Here is a 16,470-nt window from a genome sequence, read left to right on the forward strand (position 1 = left end):
ATTACCAAATTGAGGATGAGAACTTTAGAAGGTGTTTCTGGACCTGGAACCAATCTGAGCACATTCCATGCCTATGACATGCAGCTTGGTAACTTCTACCATCTAGTTAGCCAAGTATCATCTGAATGATAGAGTAATTAAAGAGTAATCTAATCAAAAGTTTTATGTGTGCTGAAACTCTAAAGCAATAAGATGGCACTGGTGATATATGACATTTTGCGAGCAGCTCACAAAACTACTAATACTACTACCATGTCGACTCAGGCCTAGGGAGCCGGCGTCAGGCATGATGACGGACTCTCCACTTCTCCCTCTCCCTCATCAGTGTGTTCAGTTCATCTACATTAGCCGTGCTGCTGTCTTCTAGGAGCGTGTTGACCACAGTCTTGGGAGGGCGCCCAGGGTTCATCCTCCCGTGCTTGGGCTCCCATATGATGGCTGGTAGCTCGGGGTGGCGTAGAGAGTGCCCCGCTAGTTGCAATCTTCTCGCCTCGATTTTGGTGGAGAGCATCAGTAGGTTGTTATAGATCTCAACTTTCGTCATGTGCTGTTGCCAACTCACGTCAAAGCTACTAGATTCTTTATTAAATATACGTCTTCTAAACTACAAACAATGCAATCTACAGCCTCTAATTTCTATCGTGCCTCGATCAAACCACCGAAGAAAAAATGATCTTTTTTTAAACTCCTCCTGCTGGCTTAACTCACTGACGTCCATGCGTCTGTGCAGTCGTGCCTTGATCAAACTACCGAACAAAAAATGATCTTTTTTTAAACTCCTCCTGCTGGCTTAACTCACTGACATCCATGCGTCTGTGCAGTCGTGCCTCAATCAAAGCCTCAGATATTTCTTTTTATTGCCTGGGCCACTGTAATGTTATCATTCGGTGGCCAATAGTAACTCCCACCAGTGATTTTTTTCCCCTTATTATTCCTAATCTCTACCCAGATTCAACATTCTTCTCCTTAGATCTTATATCATCTCTCACTATTGCCCTGATCTCATCTTAATATAAGAGCGCTACCCCACCTCCCTACCTGATATCCTTGGATATTCACTAGCCAATCCTCTCCAACCTGCAACCATGTCTCTATAATGGCCATTAAATCATACCTCTTTGTACTGATTTGTGCCACAAGTTCATTGACCTTGTTTCAAATACTATGGGCCTTCAAATAAAGTGTCCTTACACTCATTGTGCTTTTCAAATCTTGTAATCTTTTACTCTTTTGCACTTGACTGTTCTTCGCTCCACTCTTGTCTATTCCCCTGACTATACTATCCCCAATTACCGCTACATTTCTCTTCTCTCCCCCCTCTTGAATGGCTCCCTGAACTACAGTGCCACAGTTAGGTTGCTCATCCTTCCTACAGCCCCCTCTCTCATCCACACAGGGAGCAAGAATCTCAGACCTGCTGGACAGACTCGAGGGCTGAGGTTCCTCCAGCACTGTCTCTTGGATCCCACTACCCGCCTCACTCGCCGTCACACCCTCTTGTCCCTGACGACAGACCGAATTTGAGGCAGCTAATCTAATGGGTGTGACTACCTCCTGAAACAGAGAATCCAGGTAACTCTCCCCCTCCCTAATGTGCTGCAGTGTTTGAAGCTCAAATTCCAGGTCATCAGCTTTGAGCCTGAGTTCCTTGAGTGCTGCGGACATGGTCACCAGGAACCAAAATGGGGTCCACCAGCTCCCACGTCACGCAGCTACAGCACATCACCTGATCCTGCATCTTCCCTACTTTATTTAATTAGCGGTAATTTAATGATTCTTTAACCAACCACTACAAAAGCCTTCCCTGCTACTTACCTGTGTCTCCTCGCCAAAGCCTCAAGTTCCCACTTCTACACTGTCCACTCACACAATGGCCGTTCTGCTTTCACCCTGCTTTACTTTTATTTTCTCCTACTATTGAACCTCGAATCGATTGGTCCGCCATTAATGCACCGATCCCACGAAACACTCCTTTTTTAAACTCTTCTCCCAAACTGTGTGAAGCTCTCTCTCTCTCTTCGAATCGATTAATCTGCTGCTAATGTGCCGAGCCCCACAAAATGCTCTTTTTTTTTAAACTCTTCTCCTGGACCTTTGCGAAGCTGTTTCTCTCTTCGAGTCAATTGATCTGCTGCTTCCTTCTGAACCTTCTGGACCTTCTGAATATATTTGTCTTTTAAACTACCAAAATTTTCCTTCCATAATACTTCAACTCAATTGATTTTCTTTTAAGTTTATGAGGAGAGTATTGGAATGGGAATTAGAATCATTTTTAACCTTGCAGCTTTGTGGACCTACAATAGCAGAAAAGAATCCCAAATACAAATAAAGATTTCAGTCGTAATCCTGACAAAAGCGGATTGTTTGAAGAGAATCACACACATAAAGTGCTGTAGGAACTCTTCGGACCAGGCAGCGTGTGTGGAAAAGAGTAAACTGTTGCCATTTCGGGCCGGGGACCCTTCATTAGTTCTCGGCCCGAAACGTCGACTGTTTACCATTTTCTACAGATGCAGCCTGGCCTGCTGAGTTCCTCCAGAATGTTGCGTGTGTCGCTTTAGATTTCCAGCATCTGCAAATTTTCTCATCTTTGCAGAGGCAGTGATTTGAATTGATGAGCTGCGAACATTGGGCAAGGATAGGTGTGTTGGTGCGGGGTAGGGGGGGAATGGAGAGGGGTAGCAAGACGACGGCTGCCCTCTTCTCATGACGCCTTTTGAAGATCTCCTCAATGGCGCCTACAATGGAGCCGGCTGAACCTACATCCCTCTGCAGCCCCTTGCCATCCTGTGCAAAATGAGATCCACTGCACATCTATAGAGTTTAGCAAGAGTCTTCAGTGACATGCCAGAACTCCTCAAACTCCTAAAAAAGTAGGGCTGCATGTGTGCCGTCGTGGTGGTTCCATCAATGTGTTGGGCCCAGGACAGATCCTCTAAGACGCTGCCACCCAAGGAACTTGAAGCTGATCACCCTCTCCACTGCTAACCCCTCAGTGACGACTGATGCGTGTTCACTCAGCTCCCGGGTGGGAATATGCAAGGAGCTCTCAAGTGATTTTTGCAATTCATTTTGTAAAACGTGTCGCTCCTAATTATGGTGCAAATTGCATTGCAATTCATAACCATGATAAAAAAAAACAGATTGCAACAAGGGAGACACATTTCTCTGCTTATGGCTCACACCTCACCAGCAGTACATCAGACAAGAACTCTTCTTCCTTTAAGGCAGGCGTTTCCAACCTGGATCTACGGACTCCTCGGTCCATGGTATAAAAAGGTTGGGAATGGAGTCCACAGCCATTAACGGTAGGGGTTAATGGTTAATGGTAGGGATCAATAGACAATAGACAATAGGTGCAGGAGTAGGCCATTCAGCCCTTCAAACCAGCACCACCATTCACTGGGATCATGGCTGATCATCCACAATCAGTACCCTTTTCCTGCCTCCTCCCCATATCCCTTCACGCCGCTATCTTTAAGAGCTCTATCTAACTCTTTTTAAAAAGAATCCAGAGAATTGGCCTCCACTGCCTTCTGAGGCAGAGCATTCCACAGAACCACAACCTTCTGTGTGAAAAAGTTTTTCCTCAACTCCGTTCTAAATTGTCTACCCCTTATTCTTAAACTGTGGCCTCTGGTTCTGGACTCCCCCAACATCGGGAACATGTTTCCTGCCTCTAGCGTGTCCAGTCCCTTAATAATCTTATATGTTTCAATCAGATCCCCTCTCATCCTTCTAAATTCCAGTGTATACAAGCCCATTCGCTCCAATCTTTCAACATATGACAGTCCCGCCATCCAGGGAATTACCCTGGGTCCATGGTATAAAACAGGTTGGGAATCCCTGCTCTAAGGGATCAACGAGGCACATTTTCATCCACAATTTCCACAATGCACCCTTGAGAAGATTGATACAAGCACAGTTCCTTACTGGACTGAAAGAGCCTATTCAGCCCAGTGAAGATATAGTTTTGTGGAAGTTGCAGCAAAGGAAGGGTTAAGATGATGTCCAGGCAAGGAGAGTGTGCAGTACACGCAGACAATAATGGTCTTTCCTGAGAAGGCTTTGAAGAGCTTAGAATCCCTTTGCACAGCAGGTGGCCAAATCCATTTGCAGTACAGAGAAAAGATAATGATGCAAACGAAGGACTCTAGGATGACACTTACAATTGGTCAGTTAGTTTACCAACTCTGAAGTATTAGTGCCTTTAACTTGGAGACTCCATTAGCTATTAATATCTATATTGTTGCGGTATGATCGGTGATTGATCATGCAAACTTGACTGCTACTAATTTCCATTTTCCCCATCTTTTTCTTATGGTTGGAGAAGTTCTTGAAGTCAACATGTGGGTGAATGATCTCCCAGTTGAACAGGTTCCTATGCTAACATCCGGGTGAACAGTCGTACAGATGATAATGGACAAAAGTTGACTCCACCTTAGTATCTCTCTACCTTTTGCATAGTTCATTGAAAGTGGTGTTACTCACAGAAACGATGATGAGAAAGGCCTTCTTCAGTCCGGGCTACAAACCAAAACTGAGCAGTATTACTGACAGCAGTACAGGCCTTCCCCATTAGCTTAACACTTGCTATGAAGGTTTTGGGCAGAAAGCAAATGGAACATTACCACCCATCCTGACAGCTTTCAATGCATCTGAATCCGCAAGCGTCATTGAGACACAAGATCAGTCTAAGTGAGCAGTTTTGTAGTTAAGGTAGTTATTACAACATCAAACATGACATCCAGTATGACAGTCTGACATGGCGGAGGAAGATCCTACAGACAACAATTAGGTGACCAGTCTCCTAGCTAAGTGAAGAAGATATTATTGATATTCTGAGAGTTTTGTGATTATTGGACGGTACTTTCTGTCGGTCTCCTTCAGTTTTTTGGTGTTTTCTTTCTTGTGGCTGAATGGTGGGTGATCTGTTATTTTTTTCTGTGTGTGTGTGTGGGGGGGTGGTGGGTTTGATGCTAACGTTGCTGTTCTTTTCTGCAAATGAGGGCATCGAAGATTTGATACTATAGTCACTGTCTTTTTCTGCAAGGGAGGGGGTGCGGGGTTTTGGGCTTTGAGAGTTTTGCTTCTTTTACTTTTTCATGCCAGTGGGGGGGGGGATGTTAATGTCTTTTCTTTCAACAAAGAAAGTCTTTCATGGCTATCTGGAGAAGATGAATATCAGAGTTGTATTGCACACGCATACTTTGACAATAAAATGAACCTTCGAACCTTTAGAACCCTTCTTCCAGCAGTCAACATCTAGGTATTGGAAACATTTACATTTTTGCCCAGGGGGCATTATCATTAATCTCAAATTGAATTGCATATCTTTTATTAGTTCCTGGGATGCAGAAGACATTGGTAGCTCAATATTTATTGATCACATCCTTAAGGGAGTTAAAGATCACATTGCTGCTTGCTAGAAGAATGGAGTATTATTAAAGTCTTCACTTTGATCAATGCTATTCTGAAACCATCTCCTTTACAGTATTTATTAACTTAGAATGATATAAATAGTTATCTTGGCATGAGACCCACAATGGCTATTGAAAACACAGAACCTACGCGGCTAAAGATAAAATCGCCCCTTGCCAACTTTTCAGGAAAATTACCCACAGGAGGAATTTCACTCAAGGTTGTGTTACTACTGTGTGCTATGAATATATTGTAATAAATTAGCAGAAAGTCAAGCTGTTTTATTTTGCTTTCTCTCCAAGCATGTTGAATATTTCTAGCGTTTCTGGTTTGTGCTCCAGAATTCTAGCATTTTGCTTCTGTTTTGCACATGTAGTTTTGGACAGTGTCCACCAATAAGTCCTCAATACATCGAAGTTTGGAGTTACTCAGCATTTGTGTTGGTGATTTATGTGGTGGGGAAAAGAGTTATGGTGTTGAGAAGGATAGAGTCTCGTCTCCAGGGGTTCTGCTGTATTCCTGAGCTAACATGGCATTGTCAACTCCCTGTTCTTACGTAACACACACAAAATGCAGGAGGAACTCAGCACATCAGGCGGCATCTATGGAGAGGAATAAACAGTAAGTATTTCAGACCCTTCATCAAATAAATTAAGATCCCTGTTTCTTAGTTTCCTTTTTATGCAAGTGAAAATGGCTTTGCAGATCTCAACCTAACTCTCTCCAAGAAAATAAAAATGGAGTAAGCAGATTGTTTGCGAGGTCAGTAAGAATGAGGAGAGATTGTGATCTGGAGTGCTTAGTGTTATTTTACAGCAGCCTCAGGCACAAAACAGTTGCACTAAACTGTGACAGCCGAGCTGTTCAAAGCTTTTGCCTTCAGACGAAAATTAAATAACAACTGTGAAATCAGACTCTTCATTGTTAAAGGGGCACCTGTCACTTTGTTTCATTCTGCACTTTAGAAAACAATGAATGATCATGGGGCATTGTCACTTTGGTATCAAAACTTAGTTTGTGTCTGATGGAACAAATTAAATTTGGTCTCCAATCCAACTGATCTAAAACAATATTCTGTCCGTCAGCAGTGGACGGTTGAGATGTAGGGACTGAGAGCCAAACAGAGGTTAAAGTCCACCATCATTCAGATGTTTGCATGATATTACACTCCGTGACCACTTTATTCGCTACCTCCTGTCCACCTGCTCGTTAATGCAAAGATCTAATCAGCTAATCATGTGGCAGCAACTCAATGCATAAAAACATGCAGACGTAGTCAGGGGGTTCCGTTGTTCTTCAGACCAAACATCAAAATGGGGAAGAAATGTGATCTAAATAACTTTGATGGTGGAATGATTGTTAGTGCCAGACAGGGTAGTTTGAGTATCTCAGAAACTGCTGATTTCCTGGGATTTTCACACACAACAGTCTCCAAAGTTTGCAGAGAATAATGTGAAAGAATTAAAAAAAACATCCAGTGAGTGGTGGTTCTGTGGGCAAAAATGCCTTGTTAATGAGAGGTCAGAGGAGAATGGCCAGACTGGTTCAAGCTGACAGGAAGGTGACAGTAACTCGCATTACAACAGTGGTGTGCAGAAGAGCATCTCTGAACACACATCACATTGAACCCTGAAGTGGATAAGCTACAGCAGCAGAACACCATGAACATATACTCAGTGGCCACTTTATTAGGTACGGGAGCTAACTGATGAAGTGGCCACTGAGTGTTTAGTGATGGAGTTGCTAACTCATGCTGAAGAAGTTGATTTCCATCCATGATTCAACATACCCAGAAAAATAGTGAGGAAAATCCCTGTGGCAAGGATCACTGGAAGACATCAGTTTGAACTGTACTGCACCTAAACAGACCTCTTATACACTAAAGGCGAGCCCTTGCTCTCAATCTGCCTTACCATGGTCCTTGCATATTTCCTATCTACATGCTCTGCACTTTCTCAAAGTCAAAGTCAAATTTATTATCAGAGTACACACATGTCACCACATACAACTCTGAGATTATTTTTCTGTGGGCATATTTAGCAAATCTATAGAACAGTTACTGTAAATAGGATCAATGGACAACCAACTGTGCAAATGCAGATATAAATAAATAGCAATAAATAACGAGTCTGAAATAACAAGGTAAAAGAGTCCTTAAATGAGTGTCATTATCCCCTTTTGTTCAACAGCCTGATGGTTGAGGGGTAGTAACTGTTCTTGAGCCTGGTGGTGTGATTCCTGAGGCACTTGTACTTTCTACCTGATTGCAGCAGTGAGAAAAGAGCATGGACTGGGTAGGGAGGATAATGATGGATGCTGCTTTCTTATGGCAACGTTTCATGTAGATGTGCTCAATGGCTGGGAGGGTTTTACCTGTGATGTACTGGGCCGAATCTACTGTGTTTTGTAGGATTTTCCACTCAAAGGCATTGGTGTTCCCATACCAGGCTGTAATGCAGCCAGCCAGCACACTTTCCACCACACATCTATAGAAGTTTGCCAAGGTTTTCGATGACATGCTGAATCTCCACAGACTCCTGAGGAAATAGGGGCACTGTCGTGATTACTTCACAATTATATTTATTTGAGTGTCTGAGATGATGACACTCAGGAATTTAAAGTTACTGACCCTTTCCATCTCTGATCCTCCGATGATTACTGGTTCATGGCCCTCTGATTTCCCTCACCTGAAGTTCTTTGGTTTTATGGTGTTAAGTGAGAGATTTTTGTTATTGCAGCACTCAGCTAAATTCTCCATCTCCCTCCTATATGCTGATTTTTCACCACCTTTGATACAACCCACAACAGTGGTGTCGTCACCAAACTTATATATGATGTTGGAGCTGTACATAGCCACACCGTCAAAGTTGTAAAGCGAGGAGACCAGGGGCTAAGTACACATCCCTTAAGTACTCCTGTGTTGATGGAAATTGTGCAGGAGATGTTGTTGCCAATCTGAACTGACAGGGGTTTGCAAGTGAGGAAATCCAGGATCCAATTGCACAAGGGGGTATTGGAGTTCACTGATTAGCTTTGAGGGGATAATAGTGCATCTTTGCTGTCCAGATGTTCCAGGGTTGTGTGAAGAGCCAGCGAGGTAGTACCTGCTGTTAACCTGTTGCTTTGGTAGGCAAATTGGAGCGGGTCCAAGTCATCATTCAGGCAGGAGCTGATATGCTTCACCAAGAGCTTCTCAAACCACTTCATCACTGTGGATGCGAGTGCCCCTGGGCGATAGTCATTTAGACAGGTTACCACGCTCTTGGGCTCCGGTACGATTGAAATCTGCTTGAGGCAGATGGCTACCACACACTGCCGTAGCGAGAGATTGAAGATATCTGTGAACACACCAGCCAGTTGGTCAGCACACCTCTTCAGTACTCAACCACGGGCTCCATCCAGACCAGATGCTTTTCTTGGATTCATTCTCTTGAACACAACCCACAGGTCATCTTCAAATACTGAAACCCAAGGATCATCGGGAGACATGGGCATGTATGATGGTTTCTCCCTGTTCTGGTGATCAAAGTGAGCATAGAAGACATTGAGCTCATCTGGAAGCGAAGCTCTGCTGTCCCCTATCTTGCAAGGTTTAAGTTTGTAGGAGGTTATGGCGTTCAAACTCTGCCACAGCTGTCGAGCACCCATCATTAATTCCAATCTAGTCCGGAATCTCCACTTCGCCCTTGAGATGGCTTTCCGGAGATCATACCTGCACCTCTTGTAGCATTCTTGATCTCCAGGCTTGAATGCCTCTGATGTGGCTCTCAGCGGGCTCTGGATTTCATTGTTCATCCAAGGCTTCTGTTTGGGAAAAACCCTGAACATTTTGGTGGGGACACACACATCCACAGTGTGTAGAGCAGGGGGGGAATAAGTACACATCCCTTCGATTCTCCTGTGTTGTTTTCATAAAGTCTTTCTCGGTAACTGCAACACAATTTCCTGCATCCCTTCTCTCTTTTTCCGTTCCCCACTCTGGCTCCCCTCTTACCCCTTCTCCTCTCCTCATCTGCCTATCATCTCCCTTTGGTGCCTCTCCTCATTTCCTGTCCATTCTCCTCCTCGCTCGGCCCTTTACCTATTCCACCTATCACTTTCCAGCTTCTCACTTCATCCCCCACTTCTCCATCCACCTACCCTCCCCCACACCCAGCTTCCCCTTTCACCTTCTAGCTCATACACCTCCCATCCTTCCACCTTCTTCTCTGGCTTCTTCCTGTTTCCATTCCAGTCCTGATGAAGAGCCTTGGCACGAAATGTTGACTGTTTATTGCCCTCCATAGATGCTGCCCAACCTGCTGAGTTCCTCCAGCATTTTGTGTGTGTTAATCTGGGATTCCAGATCTGCTGAATTTCTTGTGTTTAATCTTTATTCTGTTTTTCATTCTTCTGTACTATCTTGAAATACTTAAAAGTGGCATGCACACAAAAGCTTTTAAACATATCTCAGTACATGTACAATAATATACCAGGTTAAAGTTCAAGATCACGTTTATTGTCATTTGACTGTACATACAATGCTGTGCAAAAATCTTAGGCACATATACAGGATATAGGTAGCTAGGGTGCCTAAGACTTTTGCACAGTACTGTATTTGTAAACATGGAGGAGAGAGTGAGTTTGAAAATCTAGCAGGAGCAAAGATTTTGGGAATTAGAAGGATGGAGTGCTGTGGGAGGGGTGTGGGGCAGATGGTAGGGAAGGAGTGCCAGAGGTAGGCGATGATGCAGATGCAGACACACCCACCCCTGACACACCAGGTGAGGTTATTTGGTCCCAAACAATTGGTTAATTGATCATTACAGAATGTCTATCTGGTGCTTCCCGCCTCCTCCCTTCTCCTAAGCCTTTCCTAACCCCCTCTCCCTGCCCCCTTCCCACTCTCAGTCCACAATACAGACCCATATCAGAATCAGGTTTATCATCAGAATCAGGTTTATTATCATCGGCATGTGCCATGAAATTTGTTAACTTACCAGCAGCAGTTCAATGCAATACATAATATAGAAGAAAAAAATAAAATAATAATAATAATAAATGAATCAATTAAACCATACATATATTGAATAGATTAAAGATTGTGCATAAAACAGAAATAATATATATTAAAAAGGTGAGGTAGTGTCCAAGGTTCAGTCCATTTAGGAATTGGATGGCAGAGGGGAAGAAGCTGTTCCTGAATCGCTGAGTGTGTGCCTTCAGGCTTCTGTACCTCCTACCTGACGGTAACCATGAGAAAAGGGGCATGCTGTGGGTGCTGGAGGTCCTTAATAATGGACGCTGCCTTTCTGAGACACCACTCCTTAAAATGTCCTGGGTACTTTGTAGGCTAGTACCCAAGATGGAGCTGACTAGATTTACAACCTTTTGCAGCTTCTTTCAGCCTGTGCAGTAGCACCCCCCCCCCACCGTACCAGACAGTGATGCAGCCTCTCAGAATGCTCTCCACAGTACATCTATAGAAATTTTTGAGTGTGTTTGTTGACATACTAAATCTCTTCTGACTCCTGATGAAGTATAGTCACTCTCTTGCCTTCTTTATGACTGCATTGACCAGGTTAAGTCCTCAGACATCTTGACACCCAGGAACTTGAAACTGCTCTCTCTCTCTCCACTTCTGATCCATATGTCACTCACGTATGTCATGAAAGGGGTCCTGCCGAAGGGTCTCAGCCTGAAACGTCGACTGTACCTTTTTTCCATGGATGCTGCCTGGCCTGCTGAGTTCCTCCAGAACTTGCGTGTGTTGCCTGGATTTCCAGCATCTGAAGTTTTTCTCTTGTCTGTCATGAAATTTGTTTTTTCTGCAGCAGCAGCCGTACGTTGCAACACATAAAATTACTACAGTATTGTGCAAAAATCCTAGGCACCCTAGCTATGTACATGTGCCTGAGACTCTTGTACAGTACTATATACAAAACCAAATGAAACAATGCCCACCCTGACCACGGTATAGTCACTACAGAACATATATCACACATAGAACATAAAGCAAAATATTACCACAGATAAGTTAAAACAAATATAATTAAAACATCATGCTCTGCACAGCACAGGTGAACAGTGAAGAGTAATCAGTCAACAGTACAGTAAACAGCTCACTGTCCTGGTGATGAGACCTCGGTGGTGGCAGGGTAGTCATTAGTCTCACAGCCTGAGGGAAGAAGCTGTTGCCCAGTCTGGCTGTCCCAGTCTTCGTCTTCATGCTCCAGTACCTCCTTCCTGGCGTTAGTGGGTCAAAGAGATTGTGAGATGGGTGGTAGGAATCCTCGACAATAACAAGCAATGCTCTCCAAGGTGCGTAAACTGATCTGTGATTTAGGGTGCTAATGTCAGCTCGGTGACTGAGAATAAAGGTTGACTCCACATTCGTGTGCTTCTACCTTTAGCATAGTTCATTGAAAGCAGCATCACAAGCAGACATGGTGGTAAAAATAGCATTTCCCATGCTGGCCTTCATCAATCACAGCTACAAAAAGAAAATCAGATAGCATCGCTGACAGGACGTAGGTGCGACGGTGACCCCCTAGGTACGTGTCTCAGTGAGACTGGGGCTCCGGGTCCTGGATCGGTACCGAAGATCAAAGCCCGTAGGTCGATCGCAAGTCTGGAAGTTGAGGCCCGACAGCCAAGGCCTTGGGCCTGCAAATCTGCTGGGGACATGGAAGGCCCAATGCCTGCAAGTCAGAGACAGCCTGTTGCGGGTTTGGAGTTCTGCCTGTTGGTGTGTGTAGGTGGGTGCACAGAGGATCGGGGTTTGTTTTGTTGTTGTTTTGTTCCTGTTGCTCTGTTGTTGCTGTTTGTGTTGTTCTGTGAACATTGTAGGCAAGCTATGTTGGCACTGGAATGTGTGACGACACTTGCCGGTGTCCCCAGCACATTTTAGTTGTGTGGGTTGTTAACACAAACAATGCATTTCACTGTGTGTTTCAATGTACGATGTGATTTAATTAAATTCATTTTAATTAAATGAATTTGAACCTGAGTCTGAATCTTATCACATTCACTGCATGACCTGAAGGGAAGGGGAGTGGAATGTCACCGCCCCGTCTCATGGCCTCCGCTGCACCTGGATCCAGAGAAATCGTTGAAACATAAGATCAGTCTTTCAGGGGGTGAACCGGCAACAAGCATCTGGCTTGGATGGTGTCCCTGGCTGTCTCTTTAGATCCTGTGCAGATTAGCTGGCAGGAGTATTTGCAGATATTTTTAACCTCTTCCTGTTTCAATCTGAGGTTCCCACCTGCTTTAAAAGGCCCACTAATGTCATCTCAGTACCTAAGAAAAACAAGGTAACATGCTTTAGTGACTACTGGCCGGTGACTCTTACATCCACCATCTCGATGTGATTCTGGAGGAAAGTCATGGCACTAACTGCAGCCTTGCTGACACCCTCCACCACTGCAAGTTCACCTCCCATCGAAACAGCCTCTGTCAGATGCTTTCTCCCTGGCCCTGTACTCATCTCAGAAACATCTGGACAGTAAAGCACCTATGCAGACTATTGTCTATTGACTGTACCTCAGCCTTTAATACCATAACTCCAAACAAACAATCTCCAAACTCCTCAACCTGGGACTCAACAACTCCCTTTGCAACTGAATCCTGGACTTCCTGACCAATCGACTGCAATCAGTAAAGGCAGGCAATGGCAGCTCTGCCACAATTATTCTCAACACTGGTGCCCCACAAGCTGTGTCTTTAGCACCCCCCCCCCACTCTAGTCCCCAGACCCCAGGAGTTCCCAGCCCTTTTTATGCCATGGACCCCTACCATTCACCAGGAGGTCCATGAGCCCCAGGTAGAGAACCCCTGCCACACACTCATGACTGGTTGGCCAGATTCAGCCGTAACTCCATCTAAAAGTCCGTAGCCTGTTATAGGAAAGATGTGGTTAAACTGGACACAGCACAGAAAAGATCTGCAAGGACGTTGCCAATACGAGAGGGTCTGGATTATAGGGAGAGGTTGGCCGGGTTAGGTCTTTATTCCTGGGGTTGACATTATTAAAGTGCTTAATATTATGAGGGGCATAGATGAGGTGATTGGTAACAATCGTTCCCCAAGGTTCAAAACGATGAGGCATAACTGTAGGGTGAGAAGGGAAAGATTTAAAAAGGACCTGATAGACAATTTCTTCACACAGAGGGTGGTGAGTATAGGGAATGAGCTGCCTGAGGAAGTGGTTCAGGCAGCAAAAGTAGTATCACTTAGGAAGCCTTTGGATAGGTGCATGCTGGGATGAGGCTTTGAGAGAAATGGGCCGAACGCAGGGAATAACTGTTTGGGCATTGTGGCAGACATCCCACCCTGCAAAAACTCATTTCTGGGAGGTAGCACCATCAATTTGCGGGAGACTCCCGGAACTTCCGGGAGAGGTCGGATGTCTGCAATAGAGTAGCTCCTTAGCAGCTAGCCAGCTAGTTTAAATAACGTTAGCTATGCTAATGAACGAATGACACCTGTTAAACTCACCTCAACATGTCTTTTACATTTTAACCCACCTTGGGCAATAGAAAAGTCACTGTTGCAAACAGCGCAGCGAGCAACACTGTCATTATTTTTGACCCCTATTAGGCAGGGGTACACTTTAGGGTAGTCTGGGGTGACGTACTTTTTATTTTTTTTTGGGACACTCTGCCATGGCACACGCACGCTCTCTCTCTCTCTCTCTCCCGTGGTCGCTTGCTTGCTCTCTCGCTCTCTCTCGTGGTCGCTCTTGCTTTCTCTCTCTCGCTCTCAAAAAAATTGATTTTCGTGATGTTGTATATAATTTGCGGGCATCAAGGAGTCACTATTAATATGCGGGAGACTCCCGGAATTTCTGGGAGAGGGGGATGTCTGCATTGTGATTAGCGTGGGCTGGTTGGTCCAGAAGGCCTGTATCCATGTTCTATTGACCGGTTGGATTGGAAGGCCTGTATCCCTGTTGTATTGACTGATTGAACCAGAAGGCTGTGGTAAACCATGTATATATGTTGTAACTTGGTTACCTGCCTGGACACACCCCTCTGCTGACTGCCCCTGTGGCTCCTCCCACAGAGTCCTGTATAAAGGTGTTCGCCTTGCCCCTCCCCCTCAGTCCTGGGGCAGACACTCACTGTGGAGGTCGTATTGTACAGCGAATAAAAGCCTTTCAGTATTTTACCAAACCTCAGTCTTTTGGAGTAATTGAAGGAGCTTCAAAGGCCTGTATCCCTGTTGTATTGACTGATTGAACCAGAAGGCCTGTATGCATGCTGAATTGCTGAATATTACAGTTAGCAGCAGAATTGAAGGGGTGATAGCGATCAATTATTAAACCCCACCTGCCACCTCCTCGGCCTTGTGCTGTGAAATTCCACAGATTCCATAAAAATCAATTAAGTTATTTTAGGAGACAGCTGATTGCAGTTTAAAAGGATTTCTGAGTTGTTGAAGTACCAATTTTACATCTAACGTGAAGTGAGTGAAAATGTGTGTGGCATTTTGTGCAATTTTTGTACTAGACAATGCTGTTTTTTTTACTGTTATCACCTTATGTTTTATTATATTTTAACCTCTATTTATTTGCTTATAAGTGAAGGAACTTACTGACTCTGTAGTTATCAACATATTGACATCAGAGAGGTCCCAAAGAGCAGCTGTATTAATCATACAATACATATTATATAACCCATTGATTCAACCAGTTGAAAGCTGTTCATGTGTATCTTCCATTATTCAGTCAAACCCTCGAGTTGTACAGATGTGTCTGAGTACTCGGAACCAGATGATGCTGTTCAGACCTGACGCTGAGCAACAGCAGCTGAATTATTTTAATTTCTTTTGCCTTTGGCAATGCAGCAAGGCCACAAAACTGGCAATGATATGAATGACCATCCAAATGGTTTCAAGATGGTGCTGAAGGGATTACTGCTGTCCAGGGCATCAGACACCCCTTTAAGTGTTACCCATGGGAGACCAGATGGTTCAGAATCAGAGTCACTTTATTGCCAGTGTGTGAAACATACCAGGATTGATTGTGATTCAGTGCTAAGCATAAAACACAGGACAGTATCATAACAGACAACACAATAGTAACCAACAACTTACAAGACAACAGTGCAAACAGCCATGCGCAGTTAACAATTAGTGCAAACATCAATAATCAAACTGAAATATATGTGAACGTGTGAACAGACTCAGTAATTATCAACAGAACAAGGAGAGCGTGAAAGACTATTAAATGGATGTCGTGCAGAGACAGTTAGGGTACTTCACCTGAGTTTTGTCAAGAAGCTGGTCAGCTACAGGGATGAAGTTTCAGAGATGACGTGTATACCCTCATAACTTTGTACGCCTCTATCAAATCTCCCTTCATTCTCCTGCACTCTAGGAAATAAGTCCAAACCTATTCAATATCTTCCTAAAACTCAGGTGCTCAAGTCCTGGGAGCATCCTTGTAAATTTTCTCTGCACTGTAATGATCCTGCAGTTCTCCTTCGGAAGTTTAAAATTTATCCGCATTTAGGTGATTTTTTTCCTCTTCCTTCCACCCACCCCCACCATCTTCCTTGCCTGTTCAAATGTTTGGAGGCATACCTTGGATTAGGCCGAGAGTGCTGGTAGGCCTACATGGCACTTGTACCATGGGACTGCAGGAGCTTCAGAAAACGGAAGTGTGTGTAAGTGAGGGCCCACAACACATTTCTGCACTCTCCTCTCTGCTGACTAGCTTTTATGCCATTAACTGTGCTTTTCTCTCTCCCTATATACAGCCAGAACTGCATTTTCCATTTTGCTTTAAGATTTCCAATGGCTGCAGCATTTTTCCTTCTCTTTTCTATCGCTTTTGCTCTTTGCCACATGCTTACCATATATAATGTACCCTCAATTTCTTGACTAAGCACAGTCTTTCATTTCTTTTCAAATCTATTCTTTTACAAATGCTAGCTGAACCTGCTATGCAATTCACTTTTAATCCAGGTTCTTAAAGATTTGTTTTCTATTTTTGCATCCTTTGTGGGAATCAGATTTTCCAGAGATACTGACTGAATGCCTATTTACACAGGGATGACTTAAATA

The 16,470-nt window shown here is 44.1% G+C and overlaps 1 long non-coding RNA gene across 2 annotated transcripts in view; it reads right to left on the reverse strand.

Annotated features, from left to right (window-relative positions):
• The window catches only part of LOC140203136 (uncharacterized), a 92,258-nt gene that overhangs the window by 37,281 nt on the left and 38,507 nt on the right, over positions 1 to 16,470 (reverse strand). The window contains exon 4 of one of the 2 annotated variants that reach the window (XR_011887293.1): positions 5,877 to 6,023. The exons of the other annotated variant lie outside the window; for it this stretch is intronic. This is a non-coding gene — a long non-coding RNA (uncharacterized lncRNA). Of the gene's footprint in view, positions 1 to 5,876; positions 6,024 to 16,470 lie in introns of those variants that run through there. 2 annotated transcript variants of the gene reach the window in all.

This window comes from Mobula birostris, chromosome 9 (genome assembly GCF_030028105.1).
Source record: "Mobula birostris isolate sMobBir1 chromosome 9, sMobBir1.hap1, whole genome shotgun sequence".
Lineage (NCBI taxonomy): Eukaryota > Metazoa > Chordata > Chondrichthyes > Myliobatiformes > Myliobatidae > Mobula > Mobula birostris.